This window comes from Cinclus cinclus, chromosome 5, assembly GCF_963662255.1.
Source record: "Cinclus cinclus chromosome 5, bCinCin1.1, whole genome shotgun sequence".
NCBI lineage: Eukaryota > Metazoa > Chordata > Aves > Passeriformes > Cinclidae > Cinclus > Cinclus cinclus.
The window spans coordinates 70,800,617-70,806,150 of NC_085050.1; the positions used below are offsets into that span (position 1 = coordinate 70,800,617).

At 45.3% G+C, this 5,534-nt stretch overlaps 1 non-coding gene across 1 annotated transcript; it reads right to left on the bottom strand.

Moving 5' to 3' along the window:
• Positions 1-1,577: 1,577 nt before the first annotated feature.
• On the bottom strand, positions 1,578-1,708 carry LOC134044752 (small nucleolar RNA SNORA24). Its single transcript, XR_009933261.1, has one exon. It is a non-coding gene; the product is annotated as a small nucleolar RNA SNORA24 (small nucleolar RNA).
• Positions 1,709-5,534: the final 3,826 nt, after the last annotated feature.

Genomic DNA, 5,534 nt, shown 5'->3' on the forward strand with positions numbered 1-5,534 from the left:
CCCTGCAGCACTTACCTCTGACTCAAGCTGTACCACTTCTGGAGTGGTTCCCAGACCTGCACCAGCTACCCGACACCACAGATCCTGCCCTGAAGGTGTGTCCCCAGAATAGGCAGATTTGGCACGTGTAAGTAACCCTGACAAACATGTGTAGGTCTAGTCTCAAGTTACCAGCAGTTTTTCAAGAAAGAAACCACACCTGCAGCCAGTCACGTCTCTTTATTGACTTATTCATACATTCAAGTGCTTTACATTCACACAGACCCCAAAAAGTGCAGTTTCCACACCCGTTTTCCAGACTTCCAAAACTTACCTGCAGCTTCTGCAGCACAGGTATGCTCACTCCAACAACCTTTCAGAGAAACCATCCTGCAGGTGCAGCACAGCCACTGAACTACCAAAACCATTCCTGTAATAGCTCAAGGCTCAGGGACAGCCCGAAGAGAGGAGCAGCACACAATGAGATCCTAACTGTATTAGTCTGCACAGAAGCAGTCAAGGCTAATTTTAAGCACAGTCAACTGGGTTCCAGCCCCTCTCCATGAAGATCAGACAGCCTGCAGCTCTCAGGAGAAATCTCTGAATTTTAACTTAGTTTAAAAATTGAGGTTAAGACCTAGCCTAAAATTCGGTTTTGCTAGCTCTGCTGTCTGGCTGTCACCATAAATATTACTGCTCCCAAAAGGCATCAATTCCAGACGATTAAACACATCCAACCCTACCCCTAAGCAGAAGGCAGTCACAGCTACTCCTAAAATTCACACGTGGAATTAAGCCCCATCTTCTTTCAAGAGGGTTTTTCCCCTGTGAAAACAAGTTTGAAGCAGTTTAATATTGCTACTGGAAACACAAACAAGACAGCAATCGTCACTAAACAGTAGAATGCTCTCCCAAGCGTTGTAAAGCTGCTCTGAAACAAAGCTGTTGATATTAACTTCCAATCTCCGTTGCTCCTGCAGCTGATTTCTCTCAGTAGTCACAACTTATGGAAAGAGACACACTCCTTGCACAGGCTATCCCTGAGAAATCTGTGCACGTGGGTGCTTTAGAAGCATGGAAGCAACTTTGACAGGCAAAATACTGGCAATGTGTTCTTTATGCTGGAAATAGTGGATTACACTTACTAATGTATCTACATCCAAACCCAATTCCTCCTAGTCACATTCATGCATTTAATTGTACTTCTCTATTCGAAAACACATTAAAATGAATTATGCTTTAAAACAAAACACCAAGTCAATACCTTGATTTCAAAGGACAAGTCACAGCCGAGTAATTGCTACACAATAATTACCAAATCGCTATCATTCCTGCCCCAAATCCCACCCCCCCGAAAAGCTTATTAAGCACAGCTGGACACGTACTTTTTGCGAAGAGGATCTTTCACAACTACGTCTCCATACTTTTGGCGTCTGCGCTCCTGGAAAATTAAAGAAGAATAATCAAGTTTTAAAACTGGGCTGTAATAGCTTACTGGAAGAAAAAGAGAAACCTGAAAAACTAGTCAATAAAAGAACGCCCCCCAAAAAAAAAAAAAAGAAAAAAAAAGGTAGACGGCTAACCCCACGTTAGACTCGGTTTGTTACTTGCCACAGTCAACGACTTATACCCACGGGAGGGTAAAAGTTTTGCCAATTAGCAAGACCCTGCTCTTCCATGCCTAGGAAGGGAGTCAGCCACACGCGGCAGCTCCCATGGAGTCATGGATCTCGGCTTCCCGGCCCCCCTCCGCCACCACGTGGCGGCCGCCATTTTCTCTCCCTCCCTCAGGCGGGACCCGGCCCCGCGCGGCCAGCTCCCCATCCGTCCTCCCTGTTACGCTGCCCACCGCTTCACGGAGCTTACCTTCTGTCCGTCACGCTCCGCTCCTCTGCCGCTGCGGAGGAGAACGAGCCCGATCGGCCAGTACCACCGCCGCCCTGCCGCCGCCGCCGCCCTCGCCCTCACCCTCCCTCCTTCCCCTCAGCGCCAACGGCCGCGCCGCGCGCCCGCCCGCACGGAGCCGCATCCGCACGCGCCCGACCCTCACGCGCCGGCGGCGGGAACCGCGCACAGCCGGGCTGGGGGCGGAGCCACAGCGCGCATGCGCAGAGCTCGGCCGCCGGGGTGAGGCGCGGACGGGAGCCGGGAGGGATCCCTGGCCCTGCCCCTTCCCTTTCCCGTTCCCGCTCCTCCCCCAGGATAGCGTGCAGCGCCGCCAGGGCGAAGCGGGTTAAGGCAACCTCCAAAGCAAAGCAGAGCCCTTCAGCGTTTTGAGAGAGCGGCGCTGCTTTGTCCGTGTAGATACACGTGTGTGTATGGGCGGTCCAGCCGTAAAATGGGCCTTAAATGGTGCGGTAATACTGCTCGTTATTGGAAATCCATGCACTAAAATAAAAATCAGAGGTCGTGAAAGATGTGCTAGAAAGGTGAAGTAATCCCTCTAGGTGAATACGGGTTCTTTTCCTTTTCCAGTCCACGTAAGCAACTGCACTCTGGCTGAGTGTCCACACCTTGGTTCGGCGTTAGAACAAAACAAAACGGAACATTCCAGCTGGGAAGCAAGGATCCTACAAGGATCATCAGTCCAGCTGCCCAACCACCTCAGGAGCGAGCAGAAGTTAAAACCTGTTGTTAAAGCCATTTTCCAAATGATTTTCAACCAGTGACAGGCCTGGAGCATCAACCACTTCTCCGGGGAGCCTGCTCCAGCACCTCAACACCTTCTCATAAAGAAATGCTTCCTAAAGCCAAGGCTAAATCCCCCCCTAATTACTGAAACTTTCGTACCACAGCAGCTTGTTGAACTATTATTGGCCATCCTCACTCAGTCCAGGGAAGACTCAAGCTCAACACATTCTTTTCAGATGATCACCCTTACTTTGTCTCAGTTCCTCCTCCGCTCAGGTGTCCCTGGCCCTTGGTGTCAGCTGTTCATCACTTGGCTGCTCCTGGGATTTGCCCTTTGCTGACTGTTGTGCTTTCCAGAGAGGAAAATAACAACAACCAAACAAACACAAAACAAAAACCAACCATACAAAAAAAACAAACAAACAAAACAAAACAAAAAAATGCCCCCAAAACCCAAAAGAACTGCCTTTTGCTTTTGAACTCTAGGAATTCGTGAACTGGAAGAACTGAAAAGAAACATCATATGAAAGCAGATAAATCCAAGAGGCCAAGAAGCTATTATTATTTGCAGCAAGGATCTTTCCCCTTTTCTTACTTCCTGTTACTACTGTACTGTTTTTTTAAGAGATTACAGAGACGGGTATTATACAAGAAGCTTAGACTTTTTAATTTCAATTTGCATCATTTCTCCGTAAGGAATGCCATCTTTTGTTAATGTAGGTTTCCTACCTCCCAAAGTCCTAAGCAGCTTTTGCCCAGCTAGATCAATACAATTTTGCATTCTGTTCTGAATTTGTTGATAACAGTCAATTTTCCTTTGGATATTCATAGCATCTTTAGAGGTTTCTCCAAAGAAAACTTCTCTGGTGTCTGCGTAGGCTGATGCATTGGCACAACTACTGAATCCCTAAGGCAAATGACTGGAATAATTTTTCCTTGTTATCTTAAAAACAGCAAAATCTGGAGATGTTTCTCCAGTGCATTAGCAAGTGCTGGCACAAGAAATAAAAAGTAAGCAGGAAGCAAAAGCAGTAAAACAAGCAGCTGCATTAAGCAGCAATATTCACTCACAGCAAGAGTAAGCAGTATTTTTCATTTCTGAAAACACTTCATGCTGCTCCTGTGCTGCTGGATTGTGTTGTAGCTCAGCATCAAGCTGCAATAGCTGCTAACAAACCTGGAAAAGGACAACTCCTGTGAATACCAAAGTCACTTCCACACAGCATTACATTTTCTTATCAGAGTTTATTGTTGCACTTCAAATACCATGCCACTATCAGAATAATATCTATTTTTTATTTAAAAAAACTCTGAGAAAAATGTTTCCAGCAATTTTCATTCAATGTGAATGACAAGAGTATTACATCTATAAACATTGAAATATCTATTTAATTTCTTCCTGAGGAAGTTTCACATTTTTAAGCAATGAAAAAGGATATTCTGTACAAGATAAGTCTGCAAATCATTCAAACTCATTCTTTCTGCACAAGTAGAACTGGGAAAATGTCACAGTATTCTCAGGAATGTTAGCTCAAATAATTAAGTGATTTCAGATCAGGCTCTGTGTTTACACCCCCAAATGGTCAATATCTGCTCAAAACCACACCTTGTTTTTTGATGGCACTGATGCATCATGTTGATGAAAAGAAGATGGAACTCACCAAACCAAGCAGTTGTTAAAGAAGTTGCTTGTGCAGTTACCTACGGGGGAACAGAAGCCATGCCCGTGTTACCAGCCACCATCAAACACCTGACTCGGACAAGCAAAGAGATTTGTTTTAACAAATCTGGTTTTCCACAAGTATTGATACTGACAGTGCACTTCTGAAATCAAACACTGATTGCAGGTAAGCTGTGAATGAACAGAAGAGGTGACACTTGCTCAGGTAACTCGTGTGCTGTGACTTGGTGACTCAGCTGTACTTGTGTGCATCCCCTGACACACAGCCAGCTGCTGTCTGCGTGCTGTGCTCAGCCTCCTCCTCCACCAACGTGGCTGCATGGTAAAAAATACTTTTTCAAGGCTCCTGTTAAATGTAAGAACACATTTCAATGCAACAGTTCTGGAATACAACCCCCCATGGCTTAATACCATCCTTTTACAAATGACAAATAATCCAGCCAAGGCCAAGGCCGTGCACGAGGAGGATTTATTGTCCCAGTGCCTCATGGTGACCAAACGTGGGCGCTAAAACTCCCCCGGGGACAATGTGACCAAAGTCACCGCTCTGTCCTTGGCTGCCCACTCATTCTCTATCTGTCAGGGCCTTGCTTTCTCAGGGCAAGAAGACAGAGAGGGAATTCTTCAGAACAAAGAATGAACTAGGAATGTGGCAGAAAGCCATTCCTCCTGCATGTAGGAGGAGGCACTGAGTCTACGTTCCCACCCTGAAAACATCAGACACTTGACAGTGCCCAAGGTTCTTCCCATTCTCCTCTATTTTATAATGCTGTTTCACTGAAGAACATGGAATAACTGAGGCATCAATGCACAACAGGAGCTTTGTGCAATCCCTGCATTTTTAGAACATTTGAGTGATGTTACACCAGGTTCTATCAGGAGTAAAATCAATCATGACAGGATGAAAACCCCAGGTATTTTCTCCAGTTATTCACTTCAGCTGTAACAAATCTATATGGATGCTTGCAGGATGCACAAGCTGCCCATAGCATGCAGAGTATTTCCTTTTACAGATGTTCAGAATCCAGAGTGTTTCTTCTATAAATAACAAGTACTTTAAGACAAGTCACCTCTTGAGACAAGTCCATATGACTGAATATTTAAAGTGAAATGAAGTCTCATTCTAATAAATAATAGAAATGTTCATCTTAAAAATGTCTACTCTAGTAGGTCCTCATCCTTAATCATGCATATTCCCTTAGCAGAAATGTGCTGCGTAAAGAATATTGTTATATACAGCAAA